This window comes from Mus musculus, chromosome X (genome assembly GCF_000001635.26).
Source record: "Mus musculus strain C57BL/6J chromosome X, GRCm38.p6 C57BL/6J".
In the NCBI taxonomy this organism is placed as follows: Eukaryota; Metazoa; Chordata; class Mammalia; order Rodentia; family Muridae; genus Mus; species Mus musculus.
In genome coordinates, this window is record NC_000086.7 from 56,738,159 (window position 1) to 56,761,379 (window position 23,221).

The 23,221-nt window shown below is 41.0% G+C and overlaps 1 protein-coding gene and 1 non-coding gene across 10 annotated transcripts in view; both read left to right on the forward strand.

Moving 5' to 3' along the window:
* Nucleotides 1-23,221, forward strand: part of Fhl1 (four and a half LIM domains 1) — a 62,138-nt gene that overhangs the window by 6,950 nt on the left and 31,967 nt on the right. For all 9 annotated transcript variants that reach the window (XM_006527802.2, XM_030251224.1, XM_030251225.1 and 6 more), the window contains exon 2: nt 16,177-16,233. The gene's annotated coding sequence lies outside the window, so the exon portion shown is untranslated. The remainder of the gene's footprint in view (nt 1-16,176; nt 16,234-23,221) is intronic.
* On the forward strand, nt 11,852-11,957 carry Gm23258. The gene has a single exon (XR_003953158.1). It is a non-coding gene; the product is annotated as a U6 spliceosomal RNA (small nuclear RNA).

The following is a 23,221-nucleotide window of genomic DNA, read 5'->3' on the forward strand; positions in this document are numbered from 1 at the left end:
GAATTTTAACCATGATTCTCCAGGGTGAGAGTGCTGGGGGAAAAAAGAGCTGTTATTTAGATAAGATGCATGTTTTGATTTCTATATAGGACTGTCAGCCATAGATTGTGATTATAATAATGTTCTGATTCTGACCACAGCAGTCAGCCAAGTGCTAATCACCCACTGCGTGCCTGGTTTTGCTCCCACCTCCCTGATTGTGATTCAGTTTAGTCTTTGCTGTGTGGGGTATGGAAACGGGCCTTGTGCATGCTAGGCTAGTGCACTGCTACAGACCTACATTCCCTAGACTCACCCCACTAAGTTCGGATAGATGGGAGATCTAGTAAAACTTGTAAGACTACAGAATCCTTTCTGTAACTTAGATCTTTCAATGATAAGATTAGTACTTCTCGGGGCTGGTGAGATGGCTCAGTGGGTAAGAGCACCCGACTGCTCTTCCGAAGGTCAGGAGTTCAAATCCCAGCAACCACATGGTGGCTCACAACCATCCGTAACAAGATCTGACTCCCTCTTCTGGAGTGTCTGAAGACAGCTACAGTGTACTTACATATAATCAATAAATAAAATCTTAAAAAAAAAGATTAGTACTTCTCTGTTATACAGAAAGGCCTTGAGAAGAAAATGAGCAGCATATATGATCTACCATCTAGACCAGTGGTTCTCAACCTGCCTAATGCTGTGGCCCTTTAATGCAGTTCCTCATGTTGTGGGGAACCCCAACCATAAAATTATTTCCGTGCTACCATAACTGTAAGTTTCCTATTGCAATGTAAATGATCTGATTTGCAAGCCTCACAAGGGTTGTTATTCACAGATTGACAACTGCCTGATCTAGAAGTTTGTGACAACTGTTTATGAATCTTTAAAATGCAGTCAATTTTTCATGGTGGACTCAAGTCTATTCCAAAGTTGCCAATTTAAACTCCTCTCAGGTTTTCTAAACTCTCAAAAGACTGGGTTCCTGCTGCACAGCTAGCTCGTCACAAGCACACTGCAGGTGAAGGGGGAAGCTGCTGGGAGCTGGCCTTGTCATCTGGCCTGCTCCTGTCCACTAGATACAGAAGGGAAGAAGGACTCGCCCATGTTCCTCTTCTATCTGCCTGATTAGTAAGGATTTCAATAGCAGCAATTCACACCTTCCTTTTACAGGTGAGGAAAATGAGGCTCAGTTAATGACAAAATTCTGGCTTGGATTCTTGGTTTTTTTCTAAATTGAATTGAACTTTTGGTGGCCTGGCCCTCAATATGTCAGGTTTTGGGGCAGGTGACATAGCTTTTTTTCTTTTTTTAAAAAAAGATTTATTTTCTATATGTCTATGAGTACACTGTTGCTGTCTTCACCAGAGAGGGCCTCAGATCCCATTAAAGATGGTCGTGAACCAACATGTGGTTGCTGGGATCTGAACTCAGGACCTCTGGAAGAGCAGTCGGGGCTCTTTACTGCTGAGCCATCATCTCTCCAGCTGTAGTGAGATAGCTTCATGGTAAAGGACTCTCTATTTAAACTCAAGGTCCTGAATTCAGTCTCTGCTCTGGGGTCGTGATTGTAGTCTCAGTGTCTAGAAGGAGAACCCAAGGGGATCCTGAAGGGCTCACTGGTCAATAAGTCTAGCCTGCCTGGCTAGACTCAGGCACATCAAGTATGCCAGTTTTTTTTTTAAAGATTTATTTATTTATTTATTATATGTAAGTACACTGTAGCTGTCTTCAGACACTCCAGAAGAGGGAGTCAGATCTCGTTATGGATGGTTGTGAGCCACCATGTGGTTGCTGGGATTTGAACTCCGGACCTTCGGAAGAGCAGTCGGGTGCTCTTACCCACTGAGCCATCTCACCAGCCCAAGTATGCCAGTTTAAGTGTGACAGTGAAAGACAGCTTTAAGACTCTTTGGAAGCTCACAATTAAGGCATCTCCATGAAAATGTTTTTGTTTGTTTTGTTTTTATAAAATGAGATGTCTATTCTAATTGTGGGATATTTGAAATTTTATGACTGTTTAAGATCTAAGTAGGAAATTAAGTTATAGTAGATTCTGACACTGTAGTCATTAATGGATACATGTACACACTTTATTTAATCTGACACTCAAAAAATGTTCCCGAGGGTGGGGCTGGAAAGAGGGCTCGGTGGATAAGAATATTTGCTGCTCTTGCAGAGGACCTGGGATTGGTTCCAAGCACCAATATGGTCACTCATAATTCTCTGTAATTGCAGTCCCTGGGAATTAGATGCCCTCTTCTGGCCTCTTCAGGCATAAGGCACTTGTGCAGTATATATCCATTCATGTGAGACAGTCATATATATGAAATAAAAATTAATCTTCCTCCTATAGGGTTGCAGACCCCTTCATTTCCTTGGGTACTTTCTCTAGCTCCTTCATTGGGGACTCTGTGTTCCATCCAATGGATGTCTGTGAGCATCCACTTCTGTATTTGTCAGGCACTGGCAGAGCCTCTCAGGATACAGCTATATCAGGGTCCTGTCAGCAAAATCCTGTTGGCATCTGCAATAGTGTCTGGGTTTGGTGGTTGTTTATGGGATGGATCCCCGGGTGGGGCAGTCTCTGGATGGTCCTTCCTTCAGTCTCAGCTCCGAACTTTGTAACTCCTTCCATGGGTAACCATATATATAGGTGGAACAACAATATGAACTAACCAGTACCCCCAGAGCTCATGTCTCTAGTTGCATATGTAGCAGAGGATAGCCTAGTCGGCCATCAATGGGAAGAGAGGCCCCTTGGTCTTGCGAAGATTATATGCCCAGTACAGGGGAATGCCAGGGCCTGGAGTGGGTGGGTTGAGGAGCAGAGGGAGTGGGGAGGGTATAGGGGATTTCCGGAGAGGAAACTAGGAAAGGGGATAGCATTTGAAATGTAAATGAAGAAAATATCTAATAAAAATGTACTTGCTAAAAAAAATTAATCGTATTAAAAATAAGTAAGTTCTTCGGTCTAGAAAGATGGTTCAGCAGTTAAGAGCACTTGCAGTTTTCTCAGCAGATCTGGTTCAATTCCCAGCACCGATGTCAGGCAGCTGGCTTATAACCACCTCTATTTCTCATTTCCTGGGATTCAAACCCTTCAAAAAATAGATAGTCTGGGATCTGTGGGCACCTAGAATCAAATTCATATGTACATACACCACCCCCTACTCGCAGAGACACATTGAGAGGGGAAGAGGAGAGACAGAGAGAGGGAGAGAGGGACAGAGGGAGGGAGAGAGGAAGAGAGGGAGGGAGGGAGGGAGGGAGGGAGAGAGAGAGAGAGAGAGAGAGAGAGAGAGAGAGAGAGAGAGAGAGAATGAATGTTAAAAACTAGTTCTTTAGGGTTCTTTGCTTTTCTCCTGGCGGAAGACATTTTTTTCCTGTAGCTATTGGGGCCTCTTCTGTATGCCCCACTGCACATCCTTTTACCCTCAGGGTGACTTGTCAGCCCATCTCACTGTGCCCACTTCCCTTTCCTCAGGATCATTCTTGTGGCACATTTGCCAGCCACTACTTCCGCCTTTCTCTTATCCATATTTGCCACTGTTGTACATATATACTAGATAGACTGGGCTGGGTCCATTTCTCCTCTTTGGATGATTTTTTAGGGTAGTGGTAAGGTGAGAAGATGTAGTGTCACCAGATATAGACGTCCTAGTGACAGAGTAAACCAAAAAATGTGTGTGTGTGTGTGTGTGTGTGTGTGTGTGTATGTCAATGTGGAAATGCAAAGCAATTTTTCTTTATAGCTAGGGTACCAGCTATAAAGGGTGTGTAATGATGCATGTGTGCATGTGGATACACTGCTGGGGAATGAATGGAACAAAGGAGAAAATTGTCCCTTTGACTAGGGGTGTATTTTCAAGTAGCCTTTGCTCTGGCTTATCACTGTGCCTGCAAGTGAATACTGTATATCACAAGCCAGTGATCAGCAACTTGTAGGTTTTGAAAGTGCAGTGAGTCTGTCATCTGAGAGTGGATTTTCCTTCCAATTTAAGCTATTGAGATATACTGTCTTTTGAACTAGGATATATATATATAAAATATACAGACGGGGGAGTCATGAGAACTTTTTAAAAATGCAGTGGAACCTAAATAAAAGGGCAGCAATCAAAATAAATCATCATGTTTTCACTGCTTGTCAAAGTTATGTTTTATTTGCCCACTTAATATATGGCATATATATTCTAAGATACACATGTTCCCAACATATTCTAATAAAAGGAATTTGTAATATCCATGAAGTTGTTTTTTTTTTTTTTGACAGCGTTTCACTGTGAAGCACAGGCTGGCTTTGGCAGTCGCTACAGTCCTTTTGCCTCAGCTTCTCTGTTGTTTTTAAGTTGAGCATAAGCTACCTGGAGCCACATGGTTGTCAGTGTAGTTTTTCTTCAAAAGTGGTAGCTGGGAATACAGAAGGTTTGTTGGAAGAATTACCTTGCTGAGGAAGTATAAAACTAACTGTGCTTATGGGTTGTCCTTCCCTCGGCTTTTGAGTGTGCTTAAGGCTGTTGGCTCCTGTTCAGTGCTCACACAATGTACAATGCACAATTTGTTAGGAAGACTTTAAGGACTGATCGGCTTATCGACGAACTGAGTTCGCTGCTTCTCTGCAGCGTTCCTGTTTGTGGAGCTGGTAGCTGGCATCTGCCTGCAAGTGCTGGGGAGGGGGTGCTAGCGTGAATTTTGCTCCAGGTTTGCCAGAAACCTGGAGAGAGGGGGAGGGAGGAAAATAGGGAGAGGAGCATGAGTTATAAAGTTCATGATTTTGAATGAAAAAAATGTCAACAATATGTACTATATATTGTATAATATATATAATATACGTATATGTAATTATATATGTGTGTGTGTGTGTGTGTGTGTGAGAGAGAGAGAGAGAGAGAGAGAGAGAGAGAGAGAGAGAGAGAGAGAACAAGAACCCTGATGCTAGACCAAGCCCCTTCTATGCCACAAGAGATTCAGACTCTTTGAGAAGAACTGAGAAGTTTTCCAATGTAGCAAATACATCACACTAAGGAAAGAAACTATAATGGGTGTGTTGGTACACGCCTGTAGTCCCAGCACTTGGGAGGTGGGGGCAGGAGGGTCATAGGTTTGAGGCCAGATTGGGATACACAATCTCACCAAAACCAAATGTAGAAAGGGAGACAAGAAATCAAGCCCATACATGAAAAGGAGGCAGTGCACAGGTTTCTACTTATATTTGTACATAAAGCAGCCAGACTGCTTAAATGTCTGCTTTATGAAGTATCATTTCTACATGACAAACGGTAGCCATTTAAGAACTCTAATTTGATTAGTTGTGACAAACATATATACCCACGAAACTACCATTATAGTTAGGGTATGTATTCCCCCCCCACCCCCATTTTCTCTTATGGCCCTTGCACCTACTGATGATATGCATTTGTGCAAGAACCCCTTTCCAAACTAGTTTTATAAATTTGTAGATCCTCCTCTATAAAACCAAACCAAACCTGGATTTGTAGCCAAGATGCAGTCTTTCTGTATTTAAAGCAAAGTAGCATTACAGAGGAACCCTAGGTGTGGCTATTCTGAAACATTTTCCTGGTCACCTCAGTAAATGACTTAGCATGTTAGTTTCATTACATATTTGGACTGAAGGCAAATTATATCCAAGCGAGAAGCAATTGTGTTAACTAGAGCCATGTACATTCTTACATTGAAAAGTCAAATGCTCAGGAACAGGAAAAGTGGGCTGGGGCTGGAGCTCAGTGGGAGAGCTAGCACTTTATATTAACAAGGCTCCCAGTTCAACCCCCAGCACTGCCAAACAGAAACAAACGAAAAATGCAGGAAATGAAACTATTGAAAATTTGCCTCAAATTTAATGGTGAAACAAAAAAAGAAAAAGAAAAAAATGTTTGTTTATATAGTTATGTTACTAAATGATAGGTATATTTTCTGAGAAACTTGTCAGGAGATTTTTTTTTTTTTAACAAACATGAGAATATACTTGTGCAAACCTAAATGGTGTGGCCTACTATCCCCCTACAGTGTATGGTACCGCCTATTGTTAATAACTAATAACTAATAACTTTAATAGCTAATAGCCATGGAGCATTTTATACTGAATATTATAGGCAATGGAAACAAAAAGGTAGGTACTTGTTTGTCTAAACAGAGAAGGTACAGCAGGGGCCAGGGAAGTAGGTAGCTTAGTTGGTGACGTACTTGCTGTATAACATGAAGATTGGAGCTTGACTAACCAACACACACACACACACACACACACACACACACACACACACACACATTAAAAGAGTCGAGTATATGGAGCACATACTTGCAATTCCAGCATGAGGGCCTAGGGAAGAGGTAAGACAGGATAGTGTTTAGGGCTTGCACACACACTTTAGAGTACAGAGAAATTCAGTCGGAGGATTTTTTTTCTTTTTTAGCTCAGTGATAATCAGGGTTGGAATCATATAATGTCATTGATGGAGAAGTGATGTGGCTCATGGTAGTAACATCTGTATCTCCAGGTACCCACAGAGACACAGTCGGTTAATATGAATAACCCATGAACCTTCCAACAGATTTGGGACTTTCTGTGCATAGATTATATACCCCTGTCTACATATTTATGTGTAGAATGGGCTTTTAGTATATTTAGTTGTTGATTCTCATCTGTACTATTGAATTAAGTGAAAAATTCTTTGGGGAAGTTAGGGGCTACTGTAGCCAGCTGCAATCCATCCCTTTCTCTTTTACTGTCAGAAGAATTCAAAAGTCAGGAAGTGTTTTGCTGTCATTCTATTGATAGTTGTGACCCTGGTCTGTGCCCGCTCCCCTGCCACTCCTGTTTTGCCCTGTGGCTGCCCTCTATGTCTTCCTTCCTGGTTTTCTCTTTATGTGTCTTTCCTGTCTCCTCATGCTCCTTCTTCTGCGCTGCCTCTGCTGTCTCTTAAAAAAGCCATTTCGTAAATGTCTTCAGATAGAGTGCTCAGCAAACAGGAATTGGAGCGAGCATCTTTGGGACAGTGTTTCCGACTTTTCATTTCGTGATCCAATAAAACCTTGACACTCCTTTCAAGTTTGGAGCCACACTAGAGGTTGGGGAGTCGTGAAAGGCTGGTATTTAGAGAACCAAAACAATGTATTTCCTGGGCTACTTTATACAAAAGTCTTCGAACAATGAATCAGTAAAACTAAAGAAAGGGTTTATGATATTCCTGTGATGGTTCCTTTAACAATGCTTAAATAGTTAACGGTCAATTAGTGTTCTTCAGAGTGTACTGAAAAGATATTATCTACCCCCAACATCTGTCAAAGCCTACAAAATGCATGGCACAAAGCAGGAACCCTACCCCTAGAAAGTGTGTACGTGCGTATGACCTATGTGTGTCCTTCTGTAAATGTTAAACCATATTCCTTACAGTACCTAAGGTAATATAAATGCTCGGTACCCATTGCTACCATATTTGGGATAGTTACAAGAGAAAACTGTATATACACTACATGCATGCAATATTCTCTCCTGAACTTTCCCCATGCAAAGTTGATTGAATCTGTGGATGTGCAACCTGTGGATGTGGAAGGTTGGTTTTACCTGGAACGATTGGGGAAGATAACGACACTGGTTAAAGGTCAGGCATGTGATGGCATCTTCTAGTCCCCTTGATGGTTACTCTCTTGCTTCTTGCCATCTCTAGTTTCTCCTTCCCTTCTTTATCCTTAGTGTGGTTATTTTGAGATTATCTTTTAAAGAAGAAGGAGGGCTCCTGCATGACACAAAGATTGGCCAGCAGATCACAACCATCAGCACATTGTACTTTTATATAAATTTCTTACACTCAGAACTTTATTGCTGTCGTAGTTTCTTCAGGATAAAATGGTAGGCAAGGTTTTCTGACAGGGAATTTGGAAACAGACATTGTGTTACCTTGTAAATTTGGTTATCAACCCTGCCATGTTTCAGACCCACATTCATTCTCTTTATTTGTTTGTCATTGTTCCTGTAGCAGATAGTGGACAGCACAAAGGCTACAAAGGCTACGAAGGAGCTGAGTACCTCAGAAAGGAAAACCAGCAAACGCTTAGTCAGTGCTTCATCTCAAACACAAACACATGGGTGGAGACCAGTAAAAATCAATCTCCAGGCAAGGAATGGGCGCTATAATTGAATATGCTGTTAGCAACACAGCAAGGATGTGGTAGAAAGAGTATTGAACTGGGTGGGGCAGTATAGGGAGTGGGGAGAGCGAGGAATTTAGAACGCTAACCTGAGGATCATTTGATTTTTCTGGGAAGGTTATTCCTCCACTGAGGCTTCGCTTTATAAAAAGACAATCTACTGGATTGTCTAAGCCAAGTGTGGATATTTCAGAGAAAGCTACATTCTCTTTTGTCTAAATGAGATGCACAAGGCTAAAATATCCTTAAATGCTTCAGTACTGGGACATTTCATATTTCAGATTAGGGATTCTTATGTGATGAAATCTACACAAATATTACAGAATCTAGGAGAAAGTAACCCCAAATCTGATATACCAGTAGTTTAATATTTCAGGGAAGGTGCTGGGTGTGGCAGTACATGCTTTTTTTTCTTTCAGAACTAAGGAGGTAGAGGTTGGTTGGCAGATCTACCTCTGGTCTACATAATGAATTCCAGGACAGTCAAGGCTACATAGACAGACCCTGTCAAAAAAAATTTTTTTTCAGAGAATCTATAGGTATAGAATTACTATTTGTTTCCTAATTACTATTTGTTGTATAGTATATCTATTTATATGATATCATTGTACTGATTATAGCTACACACCAGTGCTTCTCTGTGTGGGTCCTTGGACCCGGAGCAAAGAGCATCATCACCTAGATTCTAGGTCCTAGAACCTTGTTAGAAATTCAAGTTCATGAGCTCTACCCAAGCTGGCTGAATCAGGAGTGCTGGGGACGGGGCTCTGCCTCCTGTGTCAGGGAAAGGGTCTACATTAGGTAATCTGATATCCACTACTATTTGATTACTATGTGCTATCTGAAGTTGGGACAGTGATTTTCAACTTGGTCTACATCTAGGATTCACCACGAGTAACTTCGTCGGATGCGCTCTATCGTTCTTTATTGCTATAAGAGACTATCCAAGACTGAGTGGCTTAAAAAGAGCAGAAGTTTAATTTCTCATCATTCTGGAGGCTGAGTAGTCCATAATGAAGGTGGCAGCAGATTTATTGTCTGCTGAGGACTGCTTTGCACTTACAGCATGGTGCCTTGATGCCTCTGGAATGAAGGGATGATGTTTTCATCAGATGAAGGACAGTGGAAGGCCTAGAGGTGAACTCTGTCAGCCCTTCTGTAAGGGACCCGAATCTGACTCACCAAGGTTTAATCCTCCATAATCAAGCCACTTCCCTGCGTCTTAATGTTGTCTTGTTGTTTATGTTTAGAAATGAACCTCAGAGAATATGGAAATATTCACATTCTTGCACCAAGGAAGACCAGGAGAGCCGATGGAGGAAAGAGGAAGGGGAGTTCCTGGCTTAGTTAAAGCACTGGGAAAGTGGGCTACCTGGCACGGGCACCACATGAGGGGAAAGGCAGAAAGGCTAGCAGCCTCAACACTGCAGTGGAACCTTTTTTGTACCGTCCTTAGTTTTATCCAAGAGGGAGGAACATTGGCGCTCCAATCCCTTAAAGGGTCTACCTAGTAATAAGTGTCACACTCACTGGCCATTAAGTTCCACCACCTGAATTTTGGAGGGGGCACATTCAAACCATAACACTACCCATACATCACTAGTCTCTCTGGCTCCCAGTGTAGCCAGTTTTGGTTTAGAGGGGAGTAACACCTGTGGTTCCTTATCAGAGTAGAACTCTAAAGGTGATGAGGTAGCCAGAGCTGGGGCTGCGAAGAGCAGGCCAGGGTCTCAGTGAAAGGAATTGTGTTTGATGGTAAAGACCTTGGCTCTTAGATCATGGCAGAGGAAGGTTATTTTAGAGAAAGGGTATAAAACATGTGAGATGATAAATATATCATGATTGTTTTGACAGCTACATGAAGAAGAGATTTTGCCCAGCATTTAAAAGTCTGATGAGGAGCTAGAGAGTGGTTACCAGCACTAGGTGATCTTGCAGAACCTGGGTTTAATTCCTAGCACATACATGGGGGCTCACAACCGCCTGCAACTGCAGTCCCCAGAGTTCTGACATGCTCTTCCCGTCAGTATAGCTCTAGGTTCACAGGTGGTTCAGAGGCACGCCTGCAGACAAAATACAGAGAAACATAACATTTTTAAAAGTCGGATGACAAGGGCTGGAGAAATGGCTCAACAGTTAAGAGCACTGAGTACTCTTCTGGAGGTGGTGGCTCACAACCATCTAGATCTGACGCCCTCTTCTGGTGTGTCTGAAGACAACTACAGGGTACTTACATATAATAAATGAATAAATAAATAAATAAATCTTTTTTAAAAAGTTGGATGATGTAATCAGTGTGCTTAACAGACAGCTTGGATTGTGGAGATGGTAAGAAAGAAAAATGTGAACATTTGTTTGTGAAGCATGGGAAGGGTCTAGTGGTAGTCGTGGTTGAGTATCCAGGAGGACCAGTGCTCTGGTACAGCTGTCAGAATTGTCACATGGGTTCTATACAGTCCTCTGTCCTTCATGGCTTTCATTTAGCTCTAAGTTGGGGAGTGGTCTACAGAGAGTTATATAAAAAAATAGAAATTATACATGCCTAAAAAGCTACCCATAGTCATCATGACAGAGTGGGAAAATGCTGCTTTTTTTTTTTTTAAGTGAAAGAATGCTTGGAGTTGTGGGAAAGTTGTAAACTTGGCAATGACTAATTCAGGCCTCTCTCAGTCAATTAAGCGAATTTTTATTTTATCATTTGTTTTACTTGGGAGCCACTGTAATGGTCATTGAAAGAACATCTATCGTCTTATTTTGAAAACACAACAAACATATCGTCAAACATTAGGGCAGAGGACAAGAATGTCAAGGTTTCACCTTTTGACTTTAGCAAATATCTGTCACTCCATTTTTCTTGCTGCATTCGACGACGTGTGCCTTTGTGCACATTCTTTGGCCAGTGCCTAATAGGTCTAGTTTCCTATCTTCTATTTTAATGGCTCTTGGAATTTGTAAATATTATTCATATTTTAACATTGCAATAAAAGTGGACAAATATATTTTCTTATTCTGTCTTTTGGCCAGAGGTCCCTGAAACTTGTGTGAAGCCATGGGTGTGGAAGGAGCTTCCTCATCTTTAGTCTTGGAATCCGGAATGGCAAGAGGGTTGTTTTCATCCCTCCACAGTTTGCTGGTTTAGAGGAAAGACACATCTCTAGACTGCATTGAAAACCTATTAACACAGGTTCCCACTTATTCCAGTGGAAAGCTTAAAAATACTCATTCCTCTAACTTTGGGAAATCTGTGCACTTTTTAGTTTTTGAATGAAATCAAATCCGTAGAAAAATCTGGACTGATTGCAGCCTTAAATATGCAGCATATAGAGCAGATGCCTTTAAAGAAGAGAACTGGTTTTCCCAAAGCTGTATATGGTGATAGAATTATCTCTAAGTTGTGAAGAGTACTTAAATAAATGTGGAAGGATTAAGGAGATAGTTCAGTGGATAAAGTTCTTGCCACACTAGCATCTTGACTGGAGTTCGGATCCCTAGACCCCATGTAAAAAACCTAGGCAGGGTTACAAGTGTGTAATCCCAGTGCTAGGGAGAGTGGAGACAGGAGGGTCCCTGGACATGCTGACTAGCCTATGTAGCCAATTAGTGAGCTCTGAGTTCAGTGAGAGTCACTGTCTCAAAGATTAGAGAGTGACTTTCATGTGTATTCTCACAAGTGAGCACACCTCCTCACACCCCAAAACTAAAACAAATACTCAGTGAAACGGCATGCGTTGTAAAATTGGAACAATACAGAGGAGATAAACATGGCCATACACAATGATGATTAGCAAATTTATGAAGTGTTCCAAATTTTGGGGCAGGGTTGGGTAGTCAGGGTTTCTAGACAGGATCTCTTTGTATAGTCCTGGCTGTCCTGAAACTAGCTCTGCAGATCGCATCAGCCTCAAACTCATAGAGATCTGCCTGCCTCTGCCTCCCGAGTGCTGGGATTAAAGGCATGGATAAATACATAAATATAGAAAATTGTATGTAATTATTTTTTAGAGTATAAGAGCATGTTATCAGATATACTATATACCTAATCTTCTTTAAATAACAAAACTTGGGCTGTGGTACATTTATATGACTGAAACATACTTTAAAAGTTGCTTTGCTTATTATATTAATGCTTACTGAATAACTGGTTATGTTGCAGGTCTTATGTTGAAATTATTGAAATAAGGCATCTCTTAAATGGATCATTTATTCTTTTGTTTGTTTGTTTGTTTATTTTATGTGAGTACACTGTTGCTCTCTTCAGACACACCAGAAGAGGGCATCAGATCCCATTACAGATGGTCATGAGCCACCATGTGGTTGCTGGGAATTGGACTCAGGACCTTGGGAAGAACAGTCAGTGCTCTTAACCACTGAGCCATCTCTCTAGCCCGAATCATTTATTCTTAATAAATTATTTTCAGTTTTTCTAGAGGGAGCCAGCAGACATTTCAGCTGTATTTATTATTGCACTTTATGGCATCATTGAAAGTATGTTTTGAATGGCACATATGCCACTGTTTCAGACTCCCATATTAACACAAGTAGGGAAATAGATAACAGGAGGGTGAACGAGAAGTTTGAGCCTGCTGGTTACCATCACAAATACTTCTAATTAAGGGGATACTTGGGTTCATGCCTTTTTGATTTCTTAGGTGGAAGAGAATCTCCTGAAGAACATGATTAAGGGATGGTTGCCATGACAATCATATCCAAAGCATCTGAGACAGTGAATCCATGGAGATCATCCATTTTGATTGATTCAACTGGTCATTTAAGTTCATTTCAACAGACATCATCTCTGCATTTTATTTTATTTTTTTCCACGTAATTCACAAAATTGATTAGCAACTTGAGGATCCTTGAAGCTTGACTGAAAGTAATGATAGAGTCATCAGTGTCTATGACCACAATACTTTTGTTAAACCCCATTGTCTTAAACATCATTAAAATGATGTGTCAGGCTCATTAATGACATTTCTAATTTGAGTTACTAGTTTATCAGAATAGGATAAGATTAGCATGATTTATTTGAAAGCATATACCCTAAAATATTCCAGTCTGCTTTAGATTACTTTGGTATTATCACATTTACCCAGTGTTTGGCTGTCCTCCTGGGTTTTTAAAAAAATGTTTTTGCACAATATTGTTGGCACGATATTATACATTATGTCTGATCAAAGCCACAGTTATATTCTACATATGGGAAATGGCACACAGGCAATACAACCCAAAATGATGCTAAGTGGAACACACTAGCACAGGAAAAAAAAGTGAAATGAAGATGCAGATGCAGTTCAAGTCCCACTGTAAAGTTTCTCCTGGTCACTGATGAGGAAACTCTGAATTATGGAAGGGAAAATAGCTCCTTCGGGCTCAGTTGGACCCCAGTGTGTGAGCTTTGAGTTCTCAGCTTGAACCTTTCTCTCTTCTGCCCTCTGGAGGGTGTCAGAGAACATTAGATACGATGCAAGGACTTCTGAAATGAGTAGCCAGGATCCTGGTCTGCTAATAGAAGTCTTCAGCATCTTCGAACTGGTAGCCTCTTCCTACCCAGCAAGAAGGGTATAGGTGGTGAGCAGGCAGAGAAGGCGTTTGTAAAGCCAAGATCTTAGGAGGGAAGCTACCTGACTTTTCAAGTAGAGAACCAAATTCCTTCTGAGTAGAACCCAGTATAAATTGCATCTGTCTCCAGGAATAATCACTTCTAGAAGGGGAAGATGTACTAGTATTTGGAAGCTAGAGTGTGAGGAGATGAAGTTTGAAATTAAAATTGGTTGAGTCTGATGAATATATTTGGTATCAACTATCTGCGGGAGTGTTTATAGTTATCCACATTGATAGCATTTTAACTGCTTGTCTGCTGTAAGAAGTGGTTGTGTAGCTAATATTCTGCGAGTAACAGCTATGTATGCCCTGTACATTTGATTCTTTGCCTTTGTGGGTTGGTTACTATTAGGAAGTTCAGGAGGGAGAGGTTGGGCAGCTAATGTAAGGTGGAGCCAGTGTTTCGCCCCACCCTGTGTGAGTCTGGCAGCCTGTGTGTAAACCAGCTGTAACACGCTGTGTTCTTTCACAGCTGCATGAAAGGGTGTGGCACCTTCTGTGAGCAGCAAGTTCCATATGAGCAGCTGTGAGTGGGAGAGCGAGACTTTTGTATCTGTATGCCATGCAACCTACCTAGAAATAGGAAAGAAGGGCTTTGTGTTGGCCACGAGCCATTTAAAGTCCTCTAGCACGAACAAAAATGTGACATGAAATCAATAACAATGATGTTGTAGTATTAGATAATATTTCCTCCTGTGTTGGTGGGAAGGGGAGCAAAAGATAGTTCTTTGAGGATGCTTCTAAACAATTCTTTTTTCCGCTGACACAGTTTGATGTGGCCAAAACCAAAAAAGTCCTCTTCAAAAAGAAGACTCAAAAGTTATTTATTTTTTAATTTCTGAAATACTTTGATCTCTTACTTTTTTATATTTACATCTTTTCTTTATTTTTTTTTACATCCCAACCTCAGCTACCCCTCTCTCCTCTCCTCCCATTCCCTCTCCCCACCTCCCCTCTGCCTTCCTTATCCATTCTTCCTCCATTTCTCTTCAGAAAATGGCAGGCCTCCCATGGCTATCAACCAGACATGGTATATTTAGTTGCAATAGGACTCGGCACTTTCTTTCCTATTAATGCTGGACAAGGCAACCGAGTAGGCAGAACGGATCCCTCAAGGATGCAGAAGAGGCAGAGCCAGCCCCTGCTCCCACTGTTGAGAGTCCCACAAGAACACCAAGCTACACAACCATAACATCAATGCAGAGGACCTAGGTCAGACCCATGCAGGCTCCCTGATTATTTCAGTCTCTGTGAGCCCCATATGAACCCAGGTTGAAGAACCCTGTCCTTTTTAGCCAACAGTTTGCCCATTTGGACTTCAGAATAGTTGTCTTTATCTCAGAAAGTCATTGTTAAGGTTTCCTAAACAGATGAATCTGTTAGTGTGTAAAATGAACTACACCAGCTCCCGTCTAGCACACACACACACTTCAATCTGTAGTCAGTGCCTGTTTGATAACCAGCCTGGAAGCGGTTGTGGAGGTACAGGAGGGATTCCAAGCCTCGTTGTAAGCTTGGTTTATGTTTGTCCTATTCCCATTGAAACTCCCTGACAGCCTGTTCCGGGTGTGGGAACAAAACAGTTGGCAGCCGATTGTGGTGACACATACCTGTGATGCCAACAGTGGGGGAGGTGGAGGCAGGGATCCTCAGTTTGAAGCTGGCATGGATCACATGGTGAGATCCTTTCTCAAGTAAACGAAACCCAAACAGGGACCTCTTTGGGGAGCTGTCATTTTACCAGGTTCCCTTTACAAGTGATAAAAGGTAGAAATGGGGATGTGTATGGGCTCATGGGGCAGTTGCCTGTGTGTTCGGAGGACACTGTTGTGCATTTGTGTCATGGATAGCAGCAGCCATGGGACACCTGTTTCCTAGTACCACAGCTCCATCCATGCAGGGAAGAGCCTGCAAACTAACCTGCATCCTAATCCTGTTGTGGGTGGGAGATAACCTCATTTCCATGGCAACAGCTAACTATTACTCTGGTGACTTGTGGTCTACACTCTGGATGGATCAGAGCCCCCCTGTGGCAGAATATTCTAAAGATGCTAAAAGAGAAAGGGAGAAAGGTTCAACTAATAAATCTATTCTAAATGACTGAATCATTTGTTTTGATTACCAGAGTGATTGCCAAATGTTAATTTAAAACTGAAATAGGCCATGAGCTCACTTCCCTAACAATGCTGAGAGTTTGAGCTAATACAGCTTGATAATGAGGGAGCCAGATCCACTGCCAGGGCTAATGTTATATGATAAACAGACATTTGGAGAAGTATGCAGAACATCTTGGCTGGTCTCCGTTAGCTCTTCGGGTTGTAAATACAAAGGAGAATGTGTTGCTATGAGTCTTTTCAAAGGAAAATAATTTTTTTAATTGATGACTTTACTTCTAAAAGGTAATTTTGCTATTTTTTTTCTTCAATTTAGGCAACTGGTAGCTGTTCTTAGCTGTGCCCAGTCCTTCTGGAACACATCCTGTGTGAGGTGAGAGTTATTCATTGCTATGGATTCTTATGCTGATCTCTGATTTTCCAATTTTGAGCATTGTACAATGCGTTTTATTTCTTTGAGAAGTTGAAGAAGATTTATCTTAATGGGCCCGACCAGTATCACTGCTTACCCTGACTGTCAGCTCTCTGGGGAGTGCCTTTTCTAGCAAAAAGCTCATTTGCTTTGAACTTGGTAGCATAAAAGTAAAAAGTGGCAGGTGCTGTCGTGGGGAGCAGAGAAGCTGCGTGGGATGACCACTGCTCTGAGTAGAAGGGGACTCCTCATGGTGACTGGACATCAAGTCCGAAGACACTTCCTGTCCTGGGTGAAAGGTGTCAGGCCACTGTCAAACCTGGTGGTAGGAACACCAGAGTGTTTCTTCTGGGTCACAATAGCCTGAGCCAATGTGTTTTTGTTTTTTTTTAATTTGCCTTCAAGTTTAGAAGAAGCCATGCTATAATGGTGCATGTAACCACACTGCCTGGACATTCATCTGCTGTACTCATTGGCTAGACATCCTCTGCTTCCTTCAACTGGGGGGCTGCTTTATGCCCTGTGATAATCCAGGCTTCCTTATTTCCCCTCGAGAGACAGGACATCCATCTGTAAAAATAACTAGAGACATGTAAGAGAGGTCTACTTTAGGTACAATGTAGAAATGACTGCTTCCTTTTGTCCCCCGGTTTCTGTATTTATTCAAGGGACATGATACTTGGGAGCACTGTACTTGTCAAGGTTGCCAGTTTCATACACAAGGAGGTGCCATTGCTGTGGGCACCTTCTCTACTTAGGTAAACCTGCTCAATTCTTTTGAATCAATCATTACAGAAACACACAGGGCTACACTGCTGAGTCTTATGTTTTTCCTTTAATCCACTGAGCCCCATTGTGTACCAAGGCAGGAGTGTTATGACAAAAGTCAGGTACTTTGGATCTGATGTAGGGAAGCCCTAGATAATTTTCTCTTCATCAGGTAAGGAGACTGAACATTGCTCTGTAAAATGTTACCCACTTACGCTCTGATTCTTGAGCCTACAACTTTTGCTTCCTCTGTAATAAGCGGGTATGAACAAGTAGGTGATACTGTTGGAGCAACAGCTGTGCCTAGGACCAAAAGCCCCCAAAAGAGAAAAAAATGGAAGTTCTGTATTTCACACCCTATTTTTAAAGTTATTTAGGGTCAAATTAAACCATTCAGGAAAATGGAGTTTGCAATTTCCTCAGGAGGATGGTAGAAATTTTAAAACGATGTGATACAGCATTCATCTTCCACAAAGTTTATAATTGTAGGAATTGATATTATTCTATTTGGCTTGCCTCCAGTTTATAAAATTATTTGGAACACAGTTGAGCACAAAATAAAAAACAAAAGACTTATTTTATGTGTCTTATTTTGTCTGCATATGTGTCTGTACAGTCCCTGAGGAAACCAGAAGGGGGCACTAGATTCCCTGTAACTGGACTTACAATCTCTTGTGAGCTGCCGCGTGGGTGCTGATCAAACCTGGCTCCTTTAGAAAAGCAGCTAGCACCCTTAACCACTAAGCCATCTTTCCAGCCCTCACAACATAATTGTTAGCAGACACATGAGCTGGGTAAAATAGGACTACTCTGATTTGTACTGTAGAAATGATAATATTGTTAATGGATTGAATACATTTTCATATTTAGGAAATATTTGTGTAACTGCCATATGGTTATTTTCATTATTGATTTGGCAGGTTGTTTTTTTAAATATTCACCAAATAAAGTTCTGAAAGATAGTAGTCATAATGATTTGATGTGTGCCATGGATATTGATGTGATCTCTCTCTCTTGGAATCCAAGTAGTCAGCATACGAGTCCGCACAGATGGATTACGCAGACTTAAAAGAGTTTAGAACTCTTGAATCTAGAGCCATGGGCTCAAACTGGTAAGCTGGATCTGGCACACAGAGGTGTTCTTTTAAAATGCTAGTGAGTTGCCAGCCTTGAAAAATCGAGAGATTTCACACTCTTAAACATCCACATTTCCCATGTCTTGAAATACAGAAGATTTGGCACCACAAACCCTGTGTTCCCATTCGGCTATAATAGGCTGCAGCCAACTTGCTGCTGTTCTTTTGCAGAGAGCACAGGCTGCGAGAGCCTTGCCACAGCCTCCAACCTTCCCTGCGGTCTTCTTGACACAAAGGGTGGGGGCCTGTTGCCATTACTAGAACACTGTGCTCACGTAGGCACTTGGCTTTTCAGTGTCAATTGAAGATAAGATTGGGTGTGAAGTTCAGATTACCCTGTCTGGCGGATCACTTGGTTTATTTTTCTGGGCTGAGCCATGTTCATTTTAAGGGCGTGCTTAAGATTCATCTTAAGTTGGCAGGTGAACCCTAATAGGGGAGGGATACTTACTGATGCTACCTGAGTAAGAAGAGGAATATCTGAGCAGTATCTTCTTACAAAGGCTTGCTTGGGGTCAGTCTTTCTCAGATATACCTCACTTCCTTTCACTACCCTGTAACAGGGTAGCTTAAAAATGCAACTAGTTTTAATACAGCATACCACATGTGGAGGATAAAGAAAAGTTGTTGAGATAAAGAAAGCTTGCTTGAGATTTTATTCTGATATATTTTCTAGTAAAATATTATTCATGTTAAGCCCAAGAATTATGAATTATGGACAAGAACTTTATATTTAATTATCAGAGTACACATTTATGCTGCTCTTAGGATCCATTGAACATAAGACTGCAGAAAATCGGCTAATTATCAAATCCCTAAGTGAGCAATAATCATGTAAGTTGTAATAAGCTGAAAGAGTCAGAAAAGAAGAAGATGGTCTTCTTTTCTCTAACTCTACCGTGAAAAAGGTAATTATAACCAAAAGGAAACTGTGCCCAGAAAATTTGCCACATGGATAAAAGGTAATTTTGGCATTGTATACTGAAATTATTCAAGTTGTTGAGTTTCGATGGTTGCTTAGTAATGCAAAAGAATATAGCTAGCAAAAACGTATCATAGTGTAGGCTGCAAAATTTTATGTATATGTGTATGTGTATGTGTATGTGTATGTGTATATGTATATGTATATGTATAGTGGTTATAACCATGCAAGGTGATATGGATGTATGTACAAGAACCAGAGGGCACATGGATGAGTAAGTACTACTTTATTTGAGATTTCATGATGCTTATTCATTTTAACATAAGCTCGTACTCTAAGGCTGAGAATCTGTTGCTTTTAACTACTTTACACATCACGAAATATTCCTGTTTATCACAAGGTAAGTAAATAACCATGAACTATAATACCATTTGGTCTTGGCCTATACTTAAATGTGGCATTCCAACGGTATAGGTCTTTCTTGTGTATTTTGTACCCACTCAGATTCCTGTTTGTCATTCTTCTCCTGTGTTCTTGGTGACCCCCATGACAAAGGACATGTATTTTGTTTTGGGGCTTCTTGTAGATGTGGGCTGATGCTTCATGTGTAAAGGTCCAGTGTACCCTGGGGAAGGGTCTTAATTATGTTCTCACAGGAGGGCAGTATCAGCCCATCATCTCTAGGCCTTTGCAGAAGCCTACAAAAATTACTTTCAGAGTAATGGTCTTTTCTCAGTGCCCCTTCCCTTCATCTCTCTTTCAGATGTACTTGTGTCTCTTCTAATTAGGTCAGGTACTTCATGTCTGTTTTTCTTTCTTGACATGGTTTTCCTCTGGCTTTGGCAGCACATATTTTCCCCATATGTCATTGCCTCTAGAGCTTCATGCTGCAGTCATTTTTCAAGGGGAATGGAGAGCACATTGCTGGAGGGGGGGTAAGTCTTGCCTCCCTTGCTTGCCCTTTACTTGAATGAGCAACTCATATTTCTTTTGGGTCTAGTTCTGTTTGGTTTTGGAGTCTTCACAGTCCGTTATGTTTGGACTAAAAGATACTTAAGTAAAAATAATGGTAAGTCACAGATATGTCTGGCAGAGGTGCAGCACATTTGTTAAGGTTACTGGTTTATTTATCTCCCCTATCTCTATGGCAACTCAATCTGAGTCTGGGATTTAATGGACTTAACTTTGACCTTCTGTAACATCTCTTAACTTTTCCCAGCCCTCTACTGAAAAGGAATTCATTTTCACTTGAGGAAAGAAATACACGTCACTTACAGAAAGAGTCCTATTTGGGCTCTCAAAGGTGGTCTCTGTAAAGGCTTTGGGTTTTTTCAGCTTAAAATTGTATTGAAAAAAAAGAGTTTCATGTGAATAAGTATCCACAGTGTGTGTGTGTGTGTGTGTGTGTGTGTGTGTGTGTGTGTGTGTGCCATGAGTTTTTTTGGTGCCCTCAAAAACCAATCAGATCTGCCCCAAGAACTAGAGTTACAGACTTCAGGTTGCTATGTGGATGCTGGGAACTGAACTCAGGTCCTCAAGATCAGCCAGTGCTTTGAACAGCGGAGTCATCTCTTACGCTTCCCAGAACCTTTAAGTTTTTATAGTCTTCAGTCTTCAGAGTATACATCACACTTAACAACACACATATGTATAACAACACACATACGTATGTGGCATTACTGGTGTACAAAGAACAGTGTTCCTTTTGGTGAGCTAAAGTACTGTTTTGTCATTGTGAGTCTTTGTGAACATATAAGAGAGTTTATTGTAAGGATATTAAATCAAAGAGAACATTAATTACACTTTTTTTTTTTTTGGTTTTTCGAGACAGGGTTTCTCTGTATAGCCCTGGCTGTCCTGGAACTCACTTTGTAGACCAGGCTGGCCTCGAACTCAGAGATCCACCTGCCTCTGCCTCCCGAGTGCTGGGATTAAAGGCGTGCACCACCACGCCCGGCTTTAATTACACATTTTTAATATTTATTTTAAAAATGATCTCTTATCCATCATAGAATTAGAAATTTACATGCCCACAAATGATCAGACTATGTCTCAGAGTTTAAATTGTTAAACAGCACCATAGTAGTGCATAAGAAAGATTTAGTTTGACCAGTATTTCCGTAGAAGTCAGCTTTGGATCCCGACATTCAAATCCAGCATTTCATCAGTACCTGACTCATGTGCATAAAGACAGAGTATCTGTCTGAGGAAGTTAGAGCCAAGCCATGTTGGACCTAAGTTGGTTTAAATGTTCACATAACACTTTTTCAGTCTCTTCTGTATGGTTGCAAGACATTTACAGAGACATTCCAGTTTCAGGAAATGCAATAATTTTTTCCAAATCCTCTTTACATTATTATTACGTCAGTTCAGTATAGGACATTCAAGATTTTTTTTCTCATGACACTGTTTTAACCTGCTTCCTACCAACGTAGACCATAACCTTGTCAGTACATCTCAATAGCTGTAAGCAAAGTTTCTGTCTTATTGATTACCTATGTTGGCAGACTATCTCTGATGTAGGTTAGATGTTTCAAGGCATGCATCATGGAAATGCAATAATTTATCCATGAAGTCATAGTGTATTACTGTAAATCTAGTGTATAGTGTATTAGTCTACTTATGAAAAGTGTATTTGTAAGTCGTGTCGCCTTCTCTAAGAACAAACTCATGGTTGAATTTCCCTTAATATTAATAAGACTTGTAACAAAGGATGTGGCAAGGGAGGTCACCTGTGTCCTTTTGACCTTACTCTGCAAGCATCCAGTACAACTGAAGTCCAATACGAATTGGTAAAATAAGAAACCTTTTGTGAGATATCATCAAGTCTCCATAGACATGGAGGTTGTTTTATGATCTTGTCTCTCATCACCTTTTCTATTAATAGGTCCAAGACTTGAGAAGCAGTAACAGATGCTCACTTGTGAGTGATCCACACTTGTGCGGCGAATGCTGCGTACACTTTAGTTTCTAGAATGGAAACCTTGACTCACATATCTAAGAAAATGTATTAGGTCAAGTTCATAAGTACATCATATAAATTTTGTTCTGACCACCATGAGAAGAATGACTGAGGTCACAGCTTTTAGGCAGATCACAGATTAAGGCTGGAAGCCCCCAGCAACACTAAGAATGAACAGTATAGCTGCCGTCATCATTATCATTATTAGCCTATCTACTTTTGTCACATGTTGAAAGCCCAATGTGGTGCACTGATAATTGTTCCAAGTGCTCTGCTTAAGACAGAACTAAGAATGAAGCCAATTTACAGAGAAATGGATGAATTCTATAGAATGGCTTTGGAAGAGTGGCCCCATCCTCTTGTCCTGTCAGCCAGATAATCTTCACACCCCATAGACCATCTCTCACTGCTGATGGCAAATTATTGGATTAGTGGTTTCTTACTAGACTGTTCTTAACCTGAAATGAAAAGCTAAGGTACATACGAGTTTGGTGTTAATTTGTGTACTTCGTTGAATTTGTGAGCATCTTTTAAACCATGAGAGTTGTATGTGTGATATAATGATTTCTATACATTAAGATTCTGAAAAAATAATTCACTGAATTTCCTAGAACCAGTAGCAATTTGACATTGACATTTACATAGACAATTGTTAGGAGATTCATAACTAATTTTGGCTTTACAATTTTTGTGTGTGTGTGTGTAAGTGTGATGGCTATTCTTAGTTGTGGTATTTTGCCCGTGTGTATGTCTTTGTACCTGTGTCTACAGAGGCCAGAAGAGGGCATTAGATTCCCTGAGACTGGAGTTACAGTCAGGTGTGAGGAGCCATGTAGATGCTGGGACTTGAACTCAGGTCTTGTGCAAGAACAGTCAGTGCTCTTAACTGCTGAGCCATCTCTCCATCTTCCCCAACAATAGCGTCCTTTGCTTCTTTTAATGAGTCAACTACAGACTAAATGGAGATGACATTTATTTTGGTGGTGGCTAAGAAGAGATGGTAACTTGAATGTGAATTACGCTCAATTTTCAGAGACTGGGGATTTTATTTCTACCAATAAGTATACAGACACATATACCATTCTCTTTGCCCACCACATTTCATGATCACATTATTTGTACTAGTAAGTCTTGGAAGACTGGCCTAAGGAAATGCAGCTA